This window comes from Poromitra crassiceps (genome assembly GCF_964638095.1).
Source record: "Poromitra crassiceps genome assembly, chromosome: 9".
Classification (NCBI taxonomy): domain Eukaryota; kingdom Metazoa; phylum Chordata; class Actinopteri; order Beryciformes; family Melamphaidae; genus Poromitra; species Poromitra crassiceps.
Genome location: NC_139630.1, coordinates 27,859,147 through 27,872,921, shown reverse-complemented (window position 1 = coordinate 27,872,921; position 13,775 = coordinate 27,859,147). Strand labels below are relative to the sequence as shown.

At 41.4% G+C, this 13,775-nt stretch overlaps 2 long non-coding RNA genes across 2 annotated transcripts; both read left to right on the top strand.

The window, feature by feature from the left end:
- Positions 1-1,413: 1,413 nt before the first annotated feature.
- On the top strand, positions 1,414-6,076 carry LOC310782583. The gene is made up of 3 exons (XR_014553033.1): positions 1,414-1,579; positions 4,631-4,742; positions 5,429-6,076. It is a non-coding gene; the product is annotated as an uncharacterized lncRNA (long non-coding RNA).
- Positions 6,077-9,350: 3,274 nt separating this feature from the next.
- On the top strand, positions 9,351-12,968 carry LOC310781929. The gene is made up of 3 exons (XR_014552992.1): positions 9,351-9,516; positions 11,924-12,035; positions 12,712-12,968. It is a non-coding gene; the product is annotated as an uncharacterized lncRNA (long non-coding RNA).
- Positions 12,969-13,775: the final 807 nt, after the last annotated feature.

Here is a 13,775-nt window from a genome sequence, read left to right as displayed (position 1 = left end):
TAGTTTCCCCATTGACTTGTAATGGTCACGCGTGTACGCGTGCGCTTACGCGCTCTGACTGCGCACCCCGCATACATTTACGCGTAAAATTACGCGTACATTTATGCGTAAAATTACGCGTTCATGTACGCGCACTGTTGTGCGCGATGCAGAAACACTTCAGGTGGCGTAGCATCAAAAACTGCGAACAGGTGTGTGTGTCAACGCGTAACGAAATTGTTCTATTATCTTCATGCGTGCGTTTACGCGCACTGACTGCGCAACCCGCGTACATTTACACGTAACATTACGCGTAAATGTACGCGTAATTTTACGCGTAAATGTACGCGGGGTGCGCAGTCAGAGCGCGTAAGCGCACGCGTACACGCGTGACCATTACAAGTCAATGGGGAAACTACATGACACGTCAAGCGTTGCTTTGCTACACAGGCGTCAAAGCATGCGTGTGTGCAGGGGCGGACTGGGATCATAATTCAGGCCGGGCATTAGATACCAAGCAGGCCAGGCTGATATGGGCCGACGCGCGTGCCGGCGTCCGAAGGGCGGCGGCGAAAAATTTGGGGCGTTTGAAGCTCAATTTGGGGCGTTTGAAGCCCAATTTGGGCCGTTTGAAGCCAGATTTGGGTCGTTTAAAGCCCGATTTGGGCTGTTTGAAGCCCGATTTGGGCCGTTTGAAGCCCAATTTGGGCCGTTTGAAGCCCAATTTGGGCCAAGTCCAATTTTACAATGAGATGCACCCACTTTAAACCTGAATAAAGTAATAAAACCACTAGTAAACCAGTAGGCGGCGCCTGGCCTGCTGTTCAGTGAGTGGCCTGGCCTGGCCTGCAATTATTATTATTATTATTTTTTTTTTTGCCAGGCCAGGCCAGGCCAGGCCAGGCCAGGCCAGGCCAGGCCAGGCCACCGGGCATTTGCCCGACGTGCCCGATTATGCAGTCCGCCACTGCGTGTGTGACACGTTCAGTCGATAGCTGCGCATGTTTATTGAGTCGTTTGGAACTTCATAGCGCACGCGCACACGCACACGCACACACACACACACACACACACACACACACACACACACACACACACCTCCGCCCCTTCGACCGTTTCTCTCCATTTCATTTTTAGATCAGTGTTGACCACAGTGTGTTTGCAAGTTAACTGTAGCTTCTGGGTTTATGGGTCTTGGTCCTTATTTTGTCATGGAAACAGTATCGCAAGTTTTACACCACACAAGAAGGGTACACGGACGCACGCACACACACACACACACACACACACACACACACACACACACACACACACACACACACACACACACACACACACACACACACACACACACACACACACACAAACACACACTACAGTACATGATTGGTCAGAAAATGGTTGTGGCTTATCGCGTTACAGAAGATGTTAGGGATGAGGCAGGATAAGAGGCAGGGCAGAGAAGGACATACTGACAGATAGAGCGAGGCAGACAGACAGAGACAGACAGTTATGATGATGATGAAGATGAAGAAGACAGTCCTTCTGGTGGTCTGCAGCATCCTGCTTTTCTCAACCTTGGCTGAATCTAGTGTACCAAGTAAGTTTACTGCCTTGTCTCCACAGGTCAGAGTAATGTCATGAGGTCAAATGTCTAGAAACAGCCAAACCTGCTTGCTGGTTGAATATGACATATTGGCAAATGTCAATAGACTTCATGCTATAGAATACATGCACTGTATTGTGGGGAAATTTTGCGCAGCTTTCAATTTTAATTGTTAGCTGTGGTAAACTGATTTGTTTGTTTTTCTGTTCTTGCTGTTCTTACTTATTAATGCCGAAGCAAAAATATTGATTCATGTCATAATCAAATCAAACCAAACCACAGCGAGCCTCAGCAGCCATTGAATATATGAGTATAAAGCTTATACACCAGGGGTCCCCAATTACTTTTCACCAAGGGCCACATTTTGCTGAGGGTCGGGGGCCGAACTGTGCCGACGGCCGAAAGGCGGCGGCGTGAAACATTTGGTGCATTTGAAGCCAGAGGAATAGAGGAATAACTCATTTTAAATGAACAGTTCTGTTGTCATTATTCAGTCTTAACCACCAATTTGATCCTTTTCTCGCTCACTCCTATGTCACCACCTGGAGGGCTTGAAATTAACTTTTTTGAACACCTGCCAATGGCTGCTAGATTTTAAGCATTTTACCAGCCAATTAGAATTTCCACTAGCCAACATATTTTTCTTGAAATAAACCAAAATATGAGTGGGTTAATTTAAGCATCAGTAAGTGGCCCGTGTGTCAAAGCCTGTGTTGAGGGTCACACAAGAACAAAAATGCACTCTTGAAACTAAATAAATCCAAAACCAACGAGTTAAGTATTTCAATAATGAGAGACTAGTAGAAAGTATAACAAGCTTTAATGATACAACACATTTAATTTGGCGTATGACTCCATGATATGATGACGCTCTCCTGAGATGATGAGAGGGCGTCGTCAGTGAAGAATAGGATAGGAAATCCCCCCATAGGGAATTCTTCAATCAGGAGTCATGACCGATGGTGGTGGTCAGGGGAGGAGGTGGGGCGAAAACAACTGCTTCAGCGATGATGATCAGCAACTGAGAATTACACATACACAGCACATAGCAAACAGAGTAAACATGGACCCTGATATACTACGCTGATTAGGTGATTGGGATCAGCTGGAGAGGAATACCTTGGGCTGATTGGTTATTGCCACATGTGTGGTAAACTGTGAATGGGTGAGGAGACAGCATCAGAGAAAGGGGGCGAGCCTAACAATGAATGGGTTATACATCCTCAAAGAAAGGGGGCGTGCACTGTGATATGACGAGACTGGGCGTTGGCTGTTAAGTAGTCTTCATTATTGAAAATAGTCCAAGACTTCATTTAAATTTCTACTTCAATATAGAACCGTCATTTCTTACACATGAGATTACTTTAGCCGTTTATTCATCAAGATTATTGAAAAATATTCCATATTCCAGACTGAAATGTTATAACAGAAGTGAAGTATTGGCCAGAATGACATGAACATTTGGACACCTATTCAGTGTTGATCAGTAATTTCTTACATTACATTTAGCCTGATTTAATCAGGATGATTGAAAAATATTAACAGAAGTTGACTATTAGAATGCCTTGAACATGAACAATTGGACACTTCCTCAGTGTTGAACTGTAATTTATACACATGAGATTACTTTTAGCCAGATCTTGCATGTTGCGTTCAGGTACACTGTAAAAAAAAAAAAAAAAAGCCATTCCGGCGCGGGCCACACAGCTCGCCGGCCGCGGGCCGCTATTTGGGAAACCCTGTTATACACTATACTGCTTTGTAAATGTAGCATACGGGCTCTATTCTCCCACAGGCCATCGGCGCTATTACGGGCCTTAACCGCAAAAAAACGTGCCTTGCGCCTGTTTCGGCAAGATAGCAATAGGCTTTAGGCTGCCAAATGCGCTTTAGGCCGAATGGGCGTGGCGCAGTCCCAAAGTGGGCGTGTCGGCGCTAAATACCAGCCTAGTTATATCTTGGGAGCTGGCCTACATTTAGCGCTTTGCGCTTTTGAAAAGCAGGCCTATTCTTTGCCTTCACTGCTTCTTCTCTGTCACCCTTCTCTCTCTCTCTCTCTGAGTTCCCAGCATGTATTGTGTTTCTTCATTTCGCTACTAAATAGCCACCAAATGAGCCAAAATAGATATAAAAGGTAGTTCTAAATTAATGTGTAATGGTAACACAGCCTGCCATTGTCAACATTTCAATATTGGACCAAATAAAACCTCGAAATGAAAACACCACCCTATGTGAAACATATATGTCCTCCTGGGCATATATATACCCCTTGTCGAGTTAACGTGATTTAGAGAAGTAACAGCGGAACGCGCTTCGGAAGGCGCTTCTAATGGCATCTGCTATACTGTGATGTTCCTCCAATAACTTGGCCCTATTTCACATTTAGTTTTACAATAAAAACACATTTATGCAATGACTTGACATAATGTAGGGTATATTTATGTGCATCATCCTTCCTGCAGCAGGCGAGAGAAAATTATATCTTTCTGGACAAACTTTCACCAATCTAATAGGCTATATTTTTCTAGCTGATGCATAGAACATTATTTTCACTTTGATCTTGCTATAGTGTAGCGTATTTACATGCTTGCAGTATTGAAACTGCAGTTAGATTGGTTTGAGAAGCATAATAATATGGAATAATAGCCTATAATGCAGACAGACAGGCTGGATGAAGGGAGGGGGGGGGGGGCAGAGCGTTTGGCTTTCATCTGGTTTTGCGGGATCACTGGAATTGGAGCTAAAAAGGCAAGCGTGCGATTCGTTTATTGCACTTATCCAATGAGCATGACGGTGCATAATTTTACGCCTAAAAGGCGTGGTTGTAATGCTTTGGGCTGCATCTAGCGCCAGCACGACGATATCAAGTGCGCCTTTCCACGCCCACTGCTTTGATCTGCGCCTGCCGCTCGGCCTAGAAACTGCGCCGATGCAACGATAGGGGCCTACATGTCTAATAGTATAAACAAGAGAAGCATACGGAAAGGGGAAGAAGACCAAAATAATGGTATCTGTGTTCATGTTGTTTCTCTGTCTGTTTCTCAGGCGGCGGTGGTCCAGATGCATGCTGTTTCAATTTTATCTTCAAACGCGTGCCTAAGGACCTGTTGGTGAGCTACAGTTACACACACAGTCAGTGTGCCAAGAAGGGTGTAGTGTGAGTGTTGCATCTCCTGTTTTATTGATCTTCAACCTTACAGACTTTGCTACTCCTGCACAAGTGTAGGAGTTATCATGCAGTTATCACAACCAGCTTTAGGCCACATTTTAATTGATCTGTCATTATAGACATACTATACAGTTCATATCAAGTTTCAGAAATAGCTGATAAAATGTAATATCTGCATGATGTTGTAGAGACAGTTGTTTTTTTTAGCTTTCAATCACCATAATGGCAACTGCCGTGATTAAAAAGAAATCATCAATAAAATTGGGTTACTGAAACATTTAAGATAACTTGGCAATGAAAAAATAATAATCGAGAGAAAATCTGCAATTAATTAAAACATAATCTACTAAAGGTGCAACGGTTGCGGCAACACATCTGTCACTAAAACAACATTCAGGAGTGTTACTGCAATTGTAAAATGCCCAAGTGGAGCCTGAAGGCTGATTGGCTGACTGAGTTGCTATTGGCCGACTTATTGACTGATTGATTATCTGGTTGGTTTGATGACTGTAAATGCAAGGCAAAATGCAACAACAGCAGGAATGATCTGTGTCTGTGTGTGTGTGTGTGTGTGTGTGTGTGTGTGTGTGTGTGTGTGTGTGTGTGTGTGTGTGTGTGTGTGTGTCTGTGTGTGTGTGTGTGTGTGTGTGTCTCTCTCTCTCTCTCTGTTATAGCTTTCAGATGAAGAGGAAGATGCTCTGTGCTGACCCAACTCACGACTGGGTAAAGGACCTCATCAACGTTGTGGATTCCAGACCATAGGCCCAAACTGCTAAAGTGGAGGGTTCTGGCTCCCACTGAGTACCTGTAACCCCGGCAAGCAATCTGATTGGTCCAAATTATGTTTTAACCACACCATATAAAGCAGAATCTCCCCCCAAAAAATGAGTAGTAACCCATGAGTTAGATTACCATCTTCATCGCTTTTCCATTTTTCTACACACACACACACACACACACACACACACACACACACACACACACACACACACACACACACACACACACACACACACACACACACACACACACACACACACACACACACACACACACCTTTTTCTTCCATTTGATGATATTGTTTTCTATACAATGAAGTATTACAAATATTTGTTTTCAGGTGGTTTTCCTACACACTTTGGTTATATTTAGGTCTTCAAAATCAAGTTTCCTGTAGTGTCGTCCTCAATAGACAAGACTGAGAACTTCAACTCTGGCCTACAATCCATTGAACATCAGTCTGTTAAAGTCACGGGAGGTCTACCACAAACGCTTTATAGTCAGGCACAAACAATCTATTTATTAGCTATATATATATATATATATATATATATATATATATATATATATATATATATATATACCCCCGCAAGGTACAAGCGGGGGTATGCTTGGTGTCCAAACTGCAGTATAGAGGAAAAGAGGACACCGTACCCAGACCTGAGTTTTATGTGTGTGTAGTCATGCTTATAGTCATGATGTCGGGGGACTCAATATAGATACATTGATTTATTCTATTATGCAAACCCAATGAGTCATAAGTTTTTAGCTCTTTTTGCAACTGCTGCGCCTGTTGCTTAATGCACTTTTTATACTCTTTTTTAAAGTTTTGTTGTGATGCTTTTAAATGTCCATTTTATTTTCTTCTTTTCTTCTTTTATTTTCCTGTCATCCATTTTATGTGAAGCACTTTGAATTGCCTCTGTGTATGAAATGTGCTATACAAATAAACTTGACTTGACTTGACTTGACTTGACTATATATATATATGGGAGGAAACGTTGTGTTTATTAAAAGTTTTTTTTGCAAGTAATTGACAGTGTGCGGGACTCCTCTTTATCTCTCATACGTACTGCATCTCCGACGCACCTGCCTTTAAGAGATTGAAGGTGTGCATCAGCTTCTCTCTGACTTTAGGAAACACACACAACCATGGAGAAGCAAACTTCACACAGAAAGGACATGGGACGGAACAGGGTTTGAACCCGGGACCTTCTTGCTGTTAGTGTGAGGTAATAGTGCTAACCACTGAGCCACCTTATTAACCTCATATGGGAAATTACATTTCTTATGGAGAAAATCTGGTGCCAAGTCCCTGTGTCTATAGTTTCTGTTTGCAATACAGAAAATATAAGAATAAAAAAGCTGTCATTTCCAGGGACTATTAGATCTTTTAACATGGCTAATAGCTAACTGACTAATACAGTACATAAACTTCTGATATATAGACTACAATCAAACATTTTGTAATTTCAGTACTTTGATGAAAATTGATTTAGTCTCACAGTTCAAATACAAAATGGAACCCAAGTGCACGACTCAAGAGGCAGAGTTCAAAGTAAATAGTCTTGTTGATGCCACTTGTTGGTAGAGCTACTGGTGAAGATACAGCTGACTTGGTGTTGGTGAATAACTTGCATTTACAAAAGAAATATGTCAGTTTCCCAAATGTCCCTCCATGAGTTATCCTAGACCTGGTTTCTCTACATTGTTTATAATAATACTGTATAAGTTATGATCCTATTTACCCCCTTCAGTTGGTGGCTTCTTGGCCTTCTCAAATCCATTGAGCTTCCTGGTGTTGAATGTGAAGGATGACACACAAACGTAGTGACACATAATGTTAAAAACAAAAAGATCTTTATGTAATTGTGATTGAAATACAGAGAAAAAGAGAAAAAGGAGCCAAAGAAATGCCTTCTCTTCTCACCATGTGTCTCTGGCACCACCTAAAGGTTGCTCAGAATAACAGACTTGATCATGTCCAAAAATGTACAGTACTGTAGATGCAAACTACATTGTATTTGAGCGTGGATTGATTGTTGTACACATTAATTCACTACATCTACATATCTGTCAGTAAGATGCATAATTCTTTTATGTATTGTATTTTTATATTTATTTTACGTATTCATTTACCATGGATCTATCCATTTGGAGATTCTCATGTATTGAATGCATGGAACTGCAAGTGTCATGTCTGTGCAATAGGTCAGCCAAGGGGGACATTTTGTCGTAGCGTCAACTGCATGCTATATTCCCCCATACAAATGTATCAGCGGTCTCAATAAGCACAACAATGACTTAACGTGCTGCTGAAGGATGCAGAATCCATTTCCATAGAGATCAACAGCTACAGACAGTCTAATGTCCATTTGGGTGAGATGAAAATGGAAAGATTTGCACCTTAGAGCAACGTTCTGGTTCTAAATCTAAACGTTAGAAAGGACATGCAAGTATTATGTTCTATCATTCTATGATGCATAAGGTAAGACAAGGTCAACTTTCTTCATCATTTTGCATATTAGACTATTAGAGTCATACTGTATGGAGGTTCATAGCAATGATAAAAAGTGTGTGTACAGCAAAGCTACATCTCACACCTGCAGGTGTTTGTGGTGCATAGCTTTGTATAGCCTACGCCAACAGCTTTGGTTAGACAGTCCTGAATGCTGCTGCGTTGTGACCCCGCCCCTCTCTCAAACCACAGGTTTCCGTTTAGCAGTGTGTTACTTGCAACCCGGCTGAAGGAAGTAACAAAAGGAGGGAGTCAAACTTATAGCAATAATAATTATGACCTCAAACTAAGGACTAAAACAACACAAACCACTAGAAGCCAAAAGAACCGAATAGAATTGTGCACACAGGTGAGGAGGGAATGAGTGGTCTGTGGGCTTTTAAAGCTCAAAGAGCGCACCGGGCCCAGGTGCACCCAATCAGCCTAATGACCCAAAGAAACCACCAAGCTCCTGCAAGACAGGGCCAGGAGAGTGGGAGGGTTGTCACAGCAGTCAGGAGGTTGGTTAGTAGCAGTGTATTGTAGTTTCACTCACCCTGTGTTTTTAGAGGCATATTATTTGCTGTGTTACTGAAGCAAATGTGACTGACATTGATCACAAGTAAATTGAGCCCTTCCCTATAGTTTTAATGCACTAGGAGACAGACAGACAGACATCGCCCACCCACCCTATAGGCTCCATCGTGCAACTGTGCGCCATCGGCTCATACTCAAAGGAGTGACATCACCGATGACATCACAATTGCTCAAATTACATCACTGATGACATCACTGGTGATGACATCACAATTGCTCATGTGACATCACTGATGACAGAGTGGAGGGGAAGGAGCGAAAAGATAACTTAGAGAGAGGACTATAGGCCTACACGTACATAAACCTGTGACAGACTGTAATCAGACATTTTGTAACTTTATTACTTTGATGACATGACTAACACTGAAAACTGATGCAATTCAAACCATGTCCTTTAAAACCACATGAAGCTGCAAGAAAAGCTCAAAAACACACACCCACCCACATACACCTACCCACCCACCCACCCACCCACCCACACACACAAACACACACACACACCCACCCACACACACACACACACACACACACACACACACACACATGTGCACGCGCACACGCACACGCACACACACACACACACACACACACACACACACACACACACACACACACACACACACACACACACACACACACACACACACACACACACACACACACACACTACATGATTGGTCACAAAATGGTTTTTGCTTATCGCGTTACAGAGGATGTTAGGGATGAGGCAGGATAAGAGGCAGGGCAGAGAAGGACATACTGACAGATAGAGCGAGGCAGACAGACAGAGACAGACAGTTATGATGATGATGAAGATGAAGAAGACAGTCCTTCTGGTGGTCTGCAGCATCCTGCTTTTCTCAACCTTGGCTGAATCTAGTGTACCAAGTAAGTTTACTGCCTTGTCTCCACAGTCAAGTCAAAGTCAAGTCAAATTTATTTATACAGCACCTTTCATACACAAAGGCAATTCAAGGTGCTTTACAAAAAAATTATTGAAAAAACAAGCAGCAAAGCAATGCATATATAAAAAAACACAGCCGACAGTTTTAATTAGAATATATACTCAAATTAACAAACATGAAACATTATTTCTGTTTTAAATAAGTTACAAGGCATTCTTCAGTCTTATTTTTGGTTGTTTGTTTGTTACATGTTGTGGAAATTTAAAAAATGCATCAAACATTTTGAGCTTTACCAGTTACAATCGGCTAACTTGGTTCTGCTCCAATTTGGTCTTGTTACAATGTGCCTAACATGGACCTTACTTTTGAACATAATGAGCTTTACCAGTTACAATCGGCTAACTTGGTCCTGCTGCAAAAGTGGTAAAGCTTTACCAGTTACAATCGGCTAACTTGGTTCTGGCTACAATTTTACCACTGATTATCCACATGTCATTTTTGACACACCCACAATATGCAAACATTTCATATTCATAGGTCAGAGTAATGTCATGAGGTCAAATGTCTAGAAACAGCCAAACCTGCTTGCTGGTTGAATATGACATATTGGCAAATGTCAATAGACTTCATGCTATAGAATACATGCACTGTATTGTGGGGAAATTTTGCGCAGCTTTCAATTTTAATTGTTAGCTGTGGTAAACTGATTTGTTTGTTTTTCTGTTCTTGCTGTTCTTACTTATTAATGCCGAAGCAAAAATATTGATTCATGTCATAATCAAATCAAACCAAACCACAGCGAGCCTCAGCAGCCATTGAATATATGAGTATAAAGCTTATACACCAGGGGTCCCCAATTACTTTTCACCAAGGGCCACATTTTGCTGAGGGTCGGGGGCCGAACTGTGCCGACGGCCGAAAGGCGGCGGCGTGAAACATTTGGTGCATTTGAAGCCAGAGGAATAGAGGAATAACTCATTTTAAATGAACAGTTCTGTTGTCATTATTCAGTCTTAACCACCAATTTGATCCTTTTCTCGCTCACTCCTATGTCACCACCTGGAGGGCTTGAAATTAACTTTTTTGAACACCTGCCAATGGCTGCTAGATTTTAAGCATTTTACCAGCCAATTAGAATTTCCACTAGCCAACATATTTTTCTTGAAATAAACCAAAATATGAGTGGGTTAATTTAAGCATCAGTAAGTGGCCCGTGTGTCAAAGCCTGTGTTGAGGGTCACACAAGAACAAAAATGCACTCTTGAAACTAAATAAATCCAAAACCAACGAGTTAAGTATTTCAATAATGAGAGACTAGTAGAAAGTATAACAAGCTTTAATGATACAACACATTTAATTTGGCGTATGACTCCATGATATGATGACGCTCTCCTGAGATGATGAGAGGGCGTCGTCAGTGAAGAATAGGATAGGAAATCCCCCCATAGGGAATTCTTCAATCAGGAGTCATGACCGATGGTGGTGGTCAGGGGAGGAGGTGGGGCGAAAACAACTGCTTCAGCGATGATGATCAGCAACTGAGAATTACACATACACAGCACATAGCAAACAGAGTAAACATGGACCCTGATATACTACGCTGATTAGGTGATTGGGATCAGCTGGAGAGGAATACCTTGGGCTGATTGGTTATTGCCACATGTGTGGTAAACTGTGAATGGGTGAGGAGACAGCATCAGAGAAAGGGGGCGAGCCTAACAATGAATGGGTTATACATCCTCAAAGAAAGGGGGCGTGCACTGTGATATGACGAGACTGGGCGTTGGCTGTTAAGTAGTCTTCATTATTGAAAATAGTCCAAGACTTCATTTAAATTTCTACTTCAATATAGAACCGTCATTTCTTACACATGAGATTACTTTAGCCGTTTATTCATCAAGATTATTGAAAAATATTCCATATTCCAGACTGAAATGTTATAACAGAAGTGAAGTATTGGCCAGAATGACATGAACATTTGGACACCTATTCAGTGTTGATCAGTAATTTCTTACATTACATTTAGCCTGATTTAATCAGGATGATTGAAAAATATTAACAGAAGTTGACTATTAGAATGCCTTGAACATGAACAATTGGACACTTCCTCAGTGTTGAACTGTAATTTATACACATGAGATTACTTTTAGCCAGATCTTGCATGTTGCGTTCAGGTACACTGTAAAAAAAAAAAAAAAAAAGCCATTCCGGCGCGGGCCACACAGCTCGCCGGCCGCGGGCCGCTATTTGGGAAACCCTGTTATACACTATACTGCTTTGTAAATGTAGCATACATGTCTAATAGTATAAACAAGAGAAGCATACGGAAAGGGGAAGAAGACCAAAATAATGGTATCTGTGTTCATGTTGTTTCTCTGTCTGTTTCTCAGGCGGCGGTGGTCCAGATGCATGCTGTTTCAATTTTATCTTCAAACGCGTGCCTAAGGACCTGTTGGTGAGCTACAGTTACACACACAGTCAGTGTGCCAAGAAGGGTGTAGTGTGAGTGTTGCATCTCCTGTTTTATTGATCTTCAACCTTACAGACTTTGCTACTCCTGCACAAGTGTAGGAGTTATCATGCAGTTATCACAACCAGCTTTAGGCCACATTTTAATTGATCTGTCATTATAGACATACTATACAGTTCATATCAAGTTTCAGAAATAGCTGATAAAATGTAATATCTGCATGATGTTGTAGAGACAGTTGTTTTTTTTAGCTTTCAATCACCATAATGGCAACTGCCGTGATTAAAAAGAAATCATCAATAAAATTGGGTTACTGAAACATTTAAGATAACTTGGCAATGAAAAAATAATAATCGAGAGAAAATCTGCAATTAATTAAAACATAATCTACTAAAGGTGCAACGGTTGCGGCAACACATCTGTCACTAAAACAACATTCAGGAGTGTTACTGCAATTGTAAAATGCCCAAGTGGAGCCTGAAGGCTGATTGGCTGACTGAGTTGCTATTGGCCGACTTATTGACTGATTGATTATCTGGTTGGTTTGATGACTGTAAATGCAAGGCAAAATGCAACAACAGCAGGAATGATCTGTGTCTGTGTGTGTGTGTGTGTGTGTGTGTGTGTGTGTGTGTGTGTGTGTGTGTGTGTGTGTGTGTCTGTGTGTGTGTGTGTGTGTGTGTGTCTCTCTCTCTCTCTCTGTTATAGCTTTCAGATGAAGAGGAAGATGCTCTGTGCTGACCCAACTCACGACTGGGTAAAGGACCTCATCAACGTTGTGGATTCCAGACCATAGGCCCAAACTGCTAAAGTGGAGGGTTCTGGCTCCCACTGAGTACCTGTAACCCCGGCAAGCAATCTGATTGGTCCAAATTATGTTTTAACCACACCATATAAAGCAGAATCTCCCCCCAAAAAATGAGTAGTAACCCATGAGTTAGATTACCATCTTCATCGCTTTTCCATTTTTCCACACACACACACACACACACACACACACACACACACACACACACACACACACACACACACACACACACACACACACACACACACACACACACACACACACACACACACACACACACACACCTTTTTCTTCCATTTGATGATATTGTTTTCTATACAATGAAGTATTACAAATATTTGTTTTCAGGTGGTTTTCCTACACACTTTGGTTATATTTAGGTCTTCAAAATCAAGTTTCCTGTAGTGTCGTCCTCAATAGACAAGACTGAGAACTTCAACTCTGGCCTACAATCCATTGAACATCAGTCTGTTAAAGTCACGGGAGGTCTACCACAAACGCTTTATAGTCAGGCACAAACAATCTATTTATTAGCTATATATATATATATATATATATATATATATATATATATATATATATATATATATATATATATATATATATATATATATATACCCCCGCAAGGTACAAGCGGGGGTATGCTTGGTGTCCAAACTGCAGTATAGAGGAAAAGAGGACACCGTACCCAGACCTGAGTTTTATGTGTGTGTAGTCATGCTTATAGTCATGATGTCGGGGGACTCAATATAGATACATTGATTTATTCTATTATGCAAACCCAATGAGTCATAAGTTTTTAGCTCTTTTTGCAACTGCTGCGCCTGTTGCTTAATGCACTTTTTATACTCTTTTTTAAAGTTTTGTTGTGATGCTTTTAAATGTCCATTTTATTTTCTTCTTTTCTTCTTTTATTTTCCTGTCATCCATTTTATGTGAAGCACTTTGAATTGCCTCTGTGTAT